Genomic DNA, 12336 nt, shown 5'->3' on the forward strand with positions numbered 1-12336 from the left:
TTTGAATTAATTTGAGAGAAAAGCTTCAAATATTGCTATTTGATTTCAGTTTCACCATTTCTTATTTAATGGAGGTGCTTCTCTCTTTTGCCCATTTATTTAGTTCTTTATTAGACCCTACTGCATTTATTCCCCCAAAATTTGTTGACCTTTCCTTGTCTTTCTCTTGGGCATTTTAACTATTACCTGTTTTTCTTTGAATCTTCTGACTAGATAGAGGTGATTGCTAATGATCACAACTGTCTTTTTATAGGAAACATTTGAACATATAGTATGGGAAATATCATGTTTTTATTTATTTTACTTTCATTCAGCTGAAAATTATGACTGGCTTTCTGACTTTTACATGTAGCAAAAATAGCAGATGCTGACTCCGTTGTAAGCTGACCTACAAAAAAAGACAAATTAACATGTTGCAAGTTATATGTAGAAAATCAATTAAACTTTTCAAATGCACAGTGCAGGAAGAAGAGGATCTTTGAGGAAGGAAATTATATGTGTAGGGTCCAGTTCTAGGCAAAATAAATAATAAATAAATCAAATAGTGATTTTTTTGATTTGCCTCTGTTGGGGCTTAGATAGTTACAATAACATCTAAGTGAAAGTACTCAATATCCATTTTATTTCTACTTTATAACCCATGTTAAATTATCTTAATGAGGAAAGTTCAAATAAAAATCACATTTTGTAACTGAAATCTGAAATTTGAGGACATGGTAAAAAGATACAATTTGCTATCCATTATTTCAAGCTACTAGACCTGATATTTTATGATCTAGAGGATTAAAATTTTTTTCGATATGATTGCTGAACCCTGTCAGGGAATATTTAAGACACATATCATTAAAGTGGAGAATGTCCAAAGTTAAAAAAAAAATAAGATAATTAATAATCTTTAATGCCGAACATACAAGGATAAGTTAAAGGAACTGATAATGTTAAACCTAGAGAAGAGTAGATTTGGAGCAGGGGGTGAGTGAGGGGGATGATATGATAATGATTGTCATGGGGATGTCATGTTCCCTTCAGCTCCAAGTAGCAGAACTAGGATTAATGAGTAGAAATTGAAAAGAGACAAACTTGTACTTCATGTAAAAAGAAGCTTCTTAATAATTAGAGCTATCCAAAAGTAGAACTAGTTGCTTTGGGATGTCGTGGTTTCTCCCATCACTGTAGTACTACAATAAATTCTAAATGATAACTTGTTGGGTCGGTTTTAGAAAAAGATTCACCTATGGGTTGTATTAGATGACTACTAAAGTCCCTTCCAATTGAAATTCTGTGATTCTGTGGTGCTTGATAAATTGAGAAGTATGGGAATGTTGTTTGATACGGGAGATATAGGCATTTTGTTTGTTATCAGAAAAAAAATAGGACAATAGGTCTTTGCAACCATAGACTATAGGTTTAACGTCAGTTTCTTTTTTTTAAAATCAAGAACAGATCATTAAAGGTTTAATTTACTTGCACATAGAAAGGTAAAGAGTGATCACCATATGCCAGCCTGATTTCGCTGAAAAGAAGTTAAGGCAGACTAACTGCATTCTCTTTGCATAAAAGGTTACTATGCTGGTGTCAGTAAATGCTATAGATATAACATACTTGGATTTCATTAAGATATTTGAAAAAGTCACCCACAAAATCTTTGTAGAAAGGATGGATGATAACATCAAATATATGATAATACATTTAAGTAGATTCAGAACTTGTAGAATGACAAGAGTGAGGGAATATTGACTAATGGAATTAAGTTAACCTATAGAGAGAATTTTCATGGAATTTCCGAAAGATTCATCCCTGCTTATGTTTTTTCAATGTTTTAGCAGATTTGAACATATATTGTCAGTGCCATGCATAATACATTTGTAGACAACAAGAAACTAGATAAGAAAACTTTTATATTGGATGACAAAAACCAAGTTCAACAGATCACCAAAAAATGAATCATATCTCAAAAAGATGAAATTTACTAGACATGCATATGAATTTCTACATTGAGATTTTAAAAATTCATTTTATTAGTACAAAATGGAAGATATAAGCTGGGAAGTAGTTCATAGACTTATACAATTCAAAGATCAGAAGGGTCTTCAAAAGATATCCAGTACTATCTATATCCGTATATCTGATAGTATACATCCATTCTAATGTACCCTAAAATTGGGACTTGATTTGAAAGAATTCCAAGCATAAGACATTAGTATTATCCTACAGTAGTCCGTTTCAATTTTTGTAATAACTGTTAATGTTTATTTGTTTTTCTTTTATTGGGAGAGAGTACGGTTCAGTGGTGAAAAAAAAAAGACAATGGCTCTTGGGTCCAGAGGACCTAGATTCAAATATCACCTTTGCTGATTAATATCTGTGTAACAGTAAACAAGACATTTAACCTCCCTTGCACTTTTTCATCTGTAAAATGATAAGACTGACCTAGATGGGTTCGGTGGACCTTCCTAGCTCCAACTGGTGCAATGATCTGATTTGTCCCTCTGTAACCTCTAAACTTTTATTCTAATTATTCTCTCTTGAAACAAGCAGAGGAAATAATTTCCTCTTCCACAGAATAATCCATCAAATATCTGGTGACTACAAGCATATCACCTGTGTACATTTTCTTTAGCAAGATAAATAGCATCACATCTTCTACAATATGGAATTATTCAACCTCAGAGAATGACTCACTTAATAGCAATTTCAGGAACAGTGTAATGCTGGTCAGGATTCAAACTATATGGCATAGTTTGTTCATATGTAACTCCAACTTAAGTTAGGGAACTATTTAACTTTGTCAATGATATGAGTCTGTCACATTTATGAATTCTAGTCTGTTATAATGCAAAGAGTGTTGAACTTAGAGTTAGAGGACCTAGGATCAGTTCCTAGCTTTAGTGCTTATGTATATGTAACCTTAAGCAAGTCACATAAATGGGTGGGATGTCAGTTGCTCCTCTTAAAAACAAAAGGCTCAGATTATGTGACTTCCATCATCCTTTCCAGATGCAAATCTAGGATACATTTGAGCTTTATGTAGAAATACATGGTCAGTTCAATCATTTTTCAATCCTATCTGATGTTTTGTGACCTCATTTGTGATGTTCTTGGCAAAGATTCTGGAGTGAGTTTCCATTTCCTTCTCTACCTTCTTTTACAGAAGAGAAAACTGAGGCAAATAGGATTAAGTGACTTGTTCAGGGTCACACAGTTAGCAAGTGTCTGAGGTCAGATTTTTCCAGGCCTAGAGGCCTGTGGGCTACCTGAGTCTTTCTTACCTCACCTCCCGAGGCCTTCGGCTGGCCACGCCGGGTGCGCATATGAGAGAAAGGACGTTCCAGAGTCGAACAAGGGTTGAGCTTTATTTCAGGGTCTTGGTTACAAGTGCAGGGGATTCTTCCTTAGGAGGGAGAGAGAGAAGGATCTCCCAAGGAGGCAAAGATCTTACAATAAGAGATTGGAAGTAGAAGTATAAGCGGGGAGAGAGGGGGAGGGGAGAGAAGAGAGAGGAAAAGCGGAGCCTTGTTGTCCTGTCCGCTCCGCGCCCCTCCGCCCAAGAGAGCTTTCAGGCTTTCCTGATCCTACTTAAACTCTTCAGCAACATAGTTTGCATCTGAATACCGCGCTGTTAGATAACAATAGTGTGCCCAGATCCGGGACAATTTCGAGGGCGGGGAGAGCTCTCTTCCATCACGTTTCTCACGGGAAGAGGCGGAAATACACAAGATAGCTCGGTTCACCTCGATTCCCAGCCGTTTCCTGGGGGGTCTCGTGAGAACTCTAAGATTTAGAAGTTCCCACCTTTATCTGCCCGAGACTGTCCACATGGAATTGAGCTTCCAACCCTAGCAAGATTTTAACTGAGGAAGATGAATCTTTGTGACTCCAGCTTCAGCAGCCTATCCACCGCCAACCTAACTTCCCCTAGAAGATATGTAATCAGGAATAATGCAATTCAAGTAGTGAGTGAATTAAAAATCAAACATTATATATGTGTCACTTGTACTCCTCCAAGAGTCACCCAAAACTGTTCAAGCTAACCACTGCTCAAGTAGTATTTATTAATCAGAATTGTAGGGGCACCTGCAGAGAAATTATTCTATTTCTAGCCTATTGGCCTATACAGTAGAATTTGTGTTCTTCCTCCATCCATCAAAGGAAAAAAAATTTAGCATTGAGCAATCTTAATACAACAAAGTCATTTCCTCCCCTGTGTTCCACCACTTTCACTTTTTGACTTACTAGAAATTAACCTCAGACTAGATAACTACAACTGTACCATGCTAAAGCTATATTGACAGACAGTTCATCTAACCAATAAGACAGAATTCTGGAACATGGGCAAATGCTCTCCCTATTATTTTCTTTCTACTGACTCAACAACAACAACAAAAAAAAGCAAGACCCAGGGAGATATATCTCAAATGGATTTGGCTGCTCTGGAAGTATTGGAATAACAGCAATCACTTACAAACCCTAGTATTGCTCCTTCACATTTCTCGTGGCATATCATAATCAATTATAAGTAGAGAAGGAGGATGGAGAGGGCAACAAAGGTAGATTACAGTTAGAAATACTTAAAATAATGCCCCCTTATTTGACTCATATTATAGTTGTGACTCCTATTAAGCCACTTGTTATTTCATTTCTTCCAAATGTCTTTGCAAAAGATGATAACCCCATTTTGTTATTTATTTGACTAGTCATGTCCAACTCCTTGTGACACCATATGCTTTTCTTTGCAAAAATACCGGAGTGGTTTGCAACAGCAAAACTCTGCTCCGAATAGAAGAACTTGTAGAAATAAATACTTATTAAACTGCAAAATATCACTAACATTTTGAACTACTCTTGCTTCTTTTGTAGTTTATTTGCCAGAGGATTCTATCCTTTTTTTCCAAGGGTAACATTCCCATTTGTGCCCTTTATTCTATGCTCAGTAACTTCTATTTATAATCATTCATCTCTTTGCCTCCAATCTCTCTCTGGCTTTTTTGTCTCTCTCTGTCTATCTCCATGTCTCTGTCTCTGTGTATCTGTCTTTGTCTCTGTGTCTCTGTCTGTCTGCATCTCTCTTCCTCAGCCCCAACTATAACTGAAGTTGTCTGATCAAAACAAACAAAAACTGCATGCACACTTGACTTTGCTACTCCATCAATCTAATATATTTTTTTCTCTTCTTCTGTACCATATTTCTAGGAAGAGGAGTTTGTACTCCCTTCTATTTCCACTATTCCCTTACTCCTCAAAACTATAGAATATATTTTCATTTATCAATCTAGGGTCAGTTACTAATTTAATACTTAAAAATCAACAAATCAAAGCAAAAATGAGAGAGGAGGAACTCACTAAAAATTAAATCCAAGTTGGTTCTAAAATTTACTGAGAAGAAATGAAAAAAATAAGGTACTTTTAAATGATGATGATAATAACTAGCACTTACATGATGTTTGCTATGTGCCAGGTATGGATCTAGGTGCTTTACAATTATTATCTTATTTGATCTTCAGAACAACCTGGGAAATAGATGCTATTATACCCATTTTACAGAGGAAGTAAGTGAGACAGAGATCAAATGACTTACTCAAGGTCACCCAGGATTTAAACTCAGGTCTTTCTGAATCTAGGCTTCATGCTCTATCCAGTACACTATCTAGCTATCCCATGAGCTGCTAAAAAAAGTATGAATGAAGATTTTACATACTCTCAAATAGTTGCTGGCAAATAATTCAAGCAGAAATGAGAATTTTCCAAATATTTCAGGCAAATTAACTTACTCAATTCTCACCTCTGTGTCTATTCTTTGCATTCTACTTCTCTCTAATTTTCCAAATCCATAAATAATAGACACTTCAGATAACAGAACTCTGACATATCCCAGGACTGCTGATGTTTCAGATAATGTTCATTGGTTTGCCATTCACTTGCTGCAAAGATACAACTGGCCTCTTATTTCTCTTAAATTTTATTATTTATTTTAAGCATTTTTTATTTTTTTATATTTTGGATCTCAAATCCTCTCCCTCTCTCCACTCCCCCCCCGCCCCAGCCACTGACAAGGCAAGCAATATTACATTAATTATATATGTGAAAACATGCAAAACATACTTCCATGTTAGTCATGTGACAAAAGAAAGCAAGAAAAACAAAATGAGATACACTTCACTTTACACTCAGAATTCATCAGTGATATCTGTGGATGTGGATAGCATTTTTCATCATGATTCCTTTCACATTTTCTTGGATCTTTGTACTGGTCAGAGTAGCTAAGTCTTTCACATTGATGATCATTACAAAATTGTTACTGTACATAAAGATCTGGTTCCACTCACTTCATTTTGCATCAGTTCAAATAGGTTTTTCAAGGTTTTTCTGACAATTCCTTCATCATTTCTTATAATTCAATAGTATTGTCAAAATCATATAGTGCAAATTGTTTTTTTTTTTGTTTTTTTTTGTTTTTTTTATTTAGCTTTTAACATTCATTTTCACAAAATTTTGGGTTACAAATTTTTCCCCTTTTCTCCCCTCCCCCCCCAAACGCCAAGCATTCTAATTGCCCCTATGACCAATCTGCTCTCTCTTCTATCATCCCTCTCTGCCCTTGTCTCTGTCTTCTCTTTTGTCCTGTAGGGCCAGATAGCTTTCTATACCCCTTTACCTGTATTTCTTATTTCCTAGTGGTAAGAACATTACAGTTGATCCTAACACTTTGAGTTCCAACTTCTTTAGCTCCCTCCCTCTCCACCCCTTCCCTTTGGAAGGCAAGCAATTCAATATAGGCCAAATCTGTGTAGTTTTGCAAATGACTTCCATAATAGTTGTGTTGTATAGGACTAACTATATTTCCCTCCATCCTATCCTGTCCCCCATTACTTCTATTCTCTTTTGATCCTATCCCTCCCCATGAGTGTTGACCTCAAATTGCACTCTCCTCCCCATGCCCTGCCTTCTATCATCCCCCCCCCACTCTGCTTATCCCCTTATCCTCCACTTTCCTGTATTGTAAGATAGGTTTTCATACCAAAATGAGTAGGCATTTTATTCTTTCCTTTAGTGGAATGTGATGAGAGTAGACTTCATGTTTTTCTCTTACCTCCCCTCTTTATCCCTCCACTAATGAGTCTTTTGCTTGCCTCTTTTATGAGAGATAATTTGCCCCGTTCAATTCTTCCTTTTCCCCTCCCAATATATTTCTCTCTCACTGCTTGATTTCATTTTTTTTTAAGATATGATCCCATCCTCTTCAATTCACTCTGTGCACTCTGTCTCTATGTGTGTGTGCGTGTGTGCATGTGTGTGTGTGTAATCCCACCCAGTACCCAGATACTGAAATGTTTCAAGAGTTACAAATATTGTCTTTCCATGTAGGAATGTAAACAGTTCAACTTTAGTAAGTCCCTTATGACTTCTCTTTGCTGTTCACCTTTTCATGGTTCTCTTCATTCTTGTGTTTGGAAGTCAAATTTTCTTTTCAGCTCTGGTCTTTTCATCAAGAATGCTTGAAAATCCTCTATTTCATTGAAAGACCAATTTTTCCCCTGAAGTATTATACTCAGTTTTGCTGGGTAGGTGATTCTTGGCTTTAGTCCTAGTTCCTTTGACTTCTGGAATATCCTATTCCATGCCCTTCGATCCCTTAATGTAGAAGCTGCTAGATCTTGTGTTATCCTGATTGTATTTCCACAATACTTGAATTGTTTCTTTCTAGCTGCTTGCAATATTTTCTCCTTGACCTGGGAACTCTGGAATTTGGCCACAATGTTCCTAGGAGTTTCTCTTTTTGGATCTCTTTCAGGCGGTGTTCTGTGGATTCCTTGAATATTTATTTTGCCCTCTGGTTCTAGAATCTCAGGGCAGTTTTCCTTGATAATTTCATGAAAGATGATGTCTAGGCTCTTTTTCTGATCATGGCTTTCAGGTAGTCCCATAATTTGTAAATTGTCTCTCCTGGATCTATTTTCCAGGTCAGTTGTTTTTCCAATGAGATATTTCACATTATCTTCCATTTTTTCATTCTTTTGGTTTTGTTTTGTGATTTCTTGGTTTCTCATAAAGTCATTAGCCTCCATCTGTTCCATTCTAATTTTGAAAGAACTATTTTCTTCAGTGAGCTTTTGAATCTCCTTTTCCATTTGGCTAATTATGCTTTTGAAAGCATTCTTCTCCTCATTGGCTTTTTGAACCTTTTTTGCCAATTGAGTTAGGCTAGTTTTCAAGGTGTTATTTTCTTCAACATTTTTTTGGGTCTCCTTTAGCAGCGAGCTGATTTGCTGTTCATGCTTTGACTTCATGTCTCTCATTTCTCTTCCCAGCTTTTCCTCCACCTCTCTAACTTGATTTTCAAAATTCTTTTTGAGCTCTTCCATGGCCTGTGCCCATTGAGTGGGCTGGGACACAGAAGCCTTGATTTCTGTGTCTTTGCCTGATGGTAAGCATTGTTCTTCCTCATCAGAAAGGAAGGGAGGAAATGCCTGTTCACCAAGAAAGTAACCTTCTATAGTCTTATTTCTTTTCCCTTTTCTGGGCATTTTCCCAGCCAGTGACTTGACCTCTGAATATTTTCCTCACACCCACCTCACCTCCTGATCCTCCCAGCCAGTGTTTGGGGTCTGAGAATCAAATGCTGCTTCCAGCCTCAGGGCTTTGGGCGGGGGCAGGGCTGCTATTCAGTGTGAGATTAAATTCAGATGCTCAGGTGAGGGCAGGGCTGCCTCTCAGGCTCAGTTCCCTCAGGGAGTTTATGCACAGACCTTCAACAATGGATCCAGGCTCCTGCCTGCTTGGAGAGCCCTGGTCTGCCGCTGCCCCTCAGCTTCTGTCTCCCGAGGGGGCCCGAGCCATGGGGGCACCCCACTCCCCCCTCGACCCGCCAAAGGGACTCTCTCACAGACCCCCATCACCTGTGGGTGGAGGTACTTGTGCGGCCGCTGGAGATCCCGTCCCTGAAGCCCGCTCGGATCTGTTCCTCTCGGTGCCGTGGCCACAGCAGGGCTGTACTCAGCTCCCAGTCCCGGCGCCCAGTCCGCAGCACGAGGGACCTTTTACGAGAGGTTTGCAGGTCTCTCCGGAACAGAAATCTCCCTCGCTCCAATGTTCTGTGGCCTCTGGGTGCAGAATTCGCCGTGAGTTACTTCTTTGTAGTTGTTCTATGGGTTGTGGGTTCGGAGCTATGTGTATGTGCGTCTTTCTACTACGCCATCTTGGCTCCGCCCCTGCAAATTGTTTAGTCATTCTCTAATCAATGTACATTCCTTTAATTTCCAATTCTTTGCAGCTACAAAAAGAGCTTATATATATATATATATATATATACATATATATATATATATATATGTATATATATATATATATATATATATATATATATTTGTGGGTGTGTGTATATGTGCCTTTCCTTTTTCTTTGATGTCTTTGGGGAGTTGACTGTTTTATAGCCCTTTGAATGTAGTTCTGAATTTTTCTCCAGAATGGCTGGACCAATTAAAAACTCTACAAGCAGATTATCTGTGTGTTTTCCCCCACATCCCCACCAGCATTTGTCTTTTCTGAAAGGTATGAAGTTGTACCTCAGAGTTATTTTAATTCACACTTCTCTAGTCAATAGTCAGAGCATTTTTTCATATTATTATAGATAACTGATTTCTTCTGAAAATTATTTGTTTAGAAAATTGATCATTTATTAATTGGGGAATGATATATTCGTATAAATTTGAATCAATTCCTTATGTACTTGAGAAATAAGAACTTTATCAGAGATACTTGTTATAAAATATTACTCCATTGTCTCTGGTACCTTTTAGCAAAATATAGTTTCCTCAGTTATATTTTTGATTAGGTCTATTTTTACTTTTGCCTTGTCTGAGATCATGATTGCCCTGCCCCTACCTTTCTTTTTGACTTCAGCTTAAGCATAACAGATTATGCTCCAGCACCTTATTTTGTCTCTGCACATATATTTCTATTTCATGACTGCCTTCCCTAATTTCCTTCTTTTTTCCCCAAGTTAGAAATGACTCTTCCCTTCTCAAATCTCATATCATACTGTCTTACTCTTTGGATGCTATGGATCACATTCTTCCTTGTATTATAATTATTGTTTATACATTATAGGTTAAGAATAGGACCTGAACCTACAATTTCATTGGTACAGGGATCTCCCAAGTAAGGGCAGTCCCTCTATTAGTTCAGTCTGTATCCTTTCTGCAATTTGTAATATTAAGAGTTGGACTTTCTAAATTATTATCTATGATTTTTTAAATATAGATTGAAAGATAAAGATTCACAAAGTCACATGCTTCATTACACACACACTCACACACATGTACAAAAAGTATTAAAAAAGTTCTCTGTGGAAATCAGTCAAGTGACCTGATCATAGTCAGACATGTCAAATATACATATATATAGATAGATAGATAGATAGATAGATAGATAGATATAGATATATAGATATATAGAAGGCAGGACTAAAATCTACATCTTCCTCCCTCCAAGGCTAGTTCTTTATTTACTACATGATGAAACACGAATATTCCATTGGCAAGAGCCTTGAGGAATGAATCTCATTTTTCTTCTTTGTTTTTTGCTTCGTTGGGGTTTAGTACATGGTACACTTTTAAGAAATATTTGTGGAACTGAATATCATCAAATTAATGACATAATTAGATATATGTTCTGTTTCATACATAATATCTCTCAAATTACCTCAGCCTCTTATAGAGATATTAGTTCCAAATATATGACCCTGTATGGAGAATACTATTTTACATGTAATTCTCTATCAGGCATAACTCTCCTTTTCCTGACCTACATGTGTAGCTCAAGTAATCACTAATGGGAAATACATGCATCTTAACAATCCTTGAAGTAATGGGAAAAAATCTCTAATAGAGAGAGCTAGAACTAAAAATAACTCACACTTTCATGTCATAAATGTATATCTCAATGCAGTTTCTTTTTGGATTTAAAGTAATACAGTGTCTGCAGAAAGGATAAAAGATTCAGGCTATTAAACACTTCTTTCTTTCAGCTTCTGCATTGATTAATGCATTGAGTCCACGGAGTTGTAAAGTTATACTGATGTCCTCTTTATAACGTTTCACATGACTTTTCTCTGGAAAGGAAAGAAAAGCTTGTCAAATACTGGAGTAAATGAGATATCTCATTTGCATTGAAATACTCTGGGAGCCAAGGTAGTAATGTCACTTCCTTACAACTGTGTTTTCTCCTCTCAAAATGCAGACAGAGTCTTGTGGACTTGAAATGGACATTTTGTTTAAAAAAGTAGATAAAATCTTTGCTTCACTTCCTTTTTTTGCTCAACAATACACGAAAAAACTCAGTGCTTGCTTCTTTGTAGTGGTCAAAGGCATACAGAAAACCAACTATAAGCACAAACAATTCTCTGTGTTGAGAACAAGATTTTTGTTTCCCACATTGTATCGTTTCTTCCTGTTATAGCCACTCTATGATTTAAAACAACCTTGTAAATAAAATACCAGAAATTTACTGTACTATAAAAATGTTTTATCACTCATTCCCCTGCCAGGAAGTACAGAGCAAGTGAAATAAATTAAACCAGAATTCTTTACTACTTCGCTTAAATTGTTACTCACTGTAGGCTAGTGGCTATTTGCACTTCTATTTTAAATTATCCTTGCTTTCTAGCTACATACCATCATATGCTTCTATTTTAAAGTAGCCAGATACCCCTCCTTGGCAAAATGGGAGAATTCTAACAGAGGGCTATCTGTCCTGCAATGAAAGGTGTATTTATCCAATACCGTATAAGTTAGCTTTACTTTTTTTTAACCTGGCTAATTTTTTTCTAGTTGAAAAAAGCTATATTATTATCTCAAAGAGTAATTGCCTTTCAGATAAGGACAAGGAAATATTCAAAGCCGTTTTCCCTTTCCACCACAGATCTCTTGTTTATGACTTTTAGCAATCTTCATGAAGCTCAATATTCAGATATGTAGAGACCTGATAACAGGAATAGGAACCCTCTACTGGATCTGCGATATCATTGATGCAGACACTCATAAAATTCCACACTCTCTCATCTTTTCTGAATATTGTCTTTACCTTTCTGTAATTTCTTCATAAAAAGATGGACTTAAAACGGAAGTCCATCTTATTTTAGCATCACTGCTATGTAAATGTTCTCTGATAGAATTCAGGATCCTTGAGGACAGGTTCTGTTTCATTTTGTCTTTGTATCCTGAGCATGTAGCACAGTGGGTAGTACATAATAGGTGGTTAATAAATTGTTTCTTATTGATAGATTGATAAAAAGATAATAGGGCAACATAGAGATGCTGGAACTACCCACATATAATTTTA

At 36.7% G+C, this 12336-nt stretch overlaps 1 long non-coding RNA gene across 1 annotated transcript in view; it reads right to left on the reverse strand.

The window, feature by feature from the left end:
• Positions 1-286: 286 nt before the first annotated feature.
• LOC140510457 (uncharacterized) overlaps positions 287-12336 on the reverse strand; it is a 53667-nt gene continuing 41617 nt past the window's right edge. The window contains exons 3-4 of the long non-coding RNA XR_011969235.1: positions 10912-11107; positions 287-388 (exon numbers count right to left, since the gene is read on the reverse strand). This is a non-coding gene — a long non-coding RNA (uncharacterized lncRNA). The remainder of the gene's footprint in view (positions 389-10911; positions 11108-12336) is intronic.

Source organism: Notamacropus eugenii, chromosome 6, assembly GCF_028372415.1.
Source record: "Notamacropus eugenii isolate mMacEug1 chromosome 6, mMacEug1.pri_v2, whole genome shotgun sequence".
NCBI classification, from domain to species: domain Eukaryota; kingdom Metazoa; phylum Chordata; class Mammalia; order Diprotodontia; family Macropodidae; genus Notamacropus; species Notamacropus eugenii.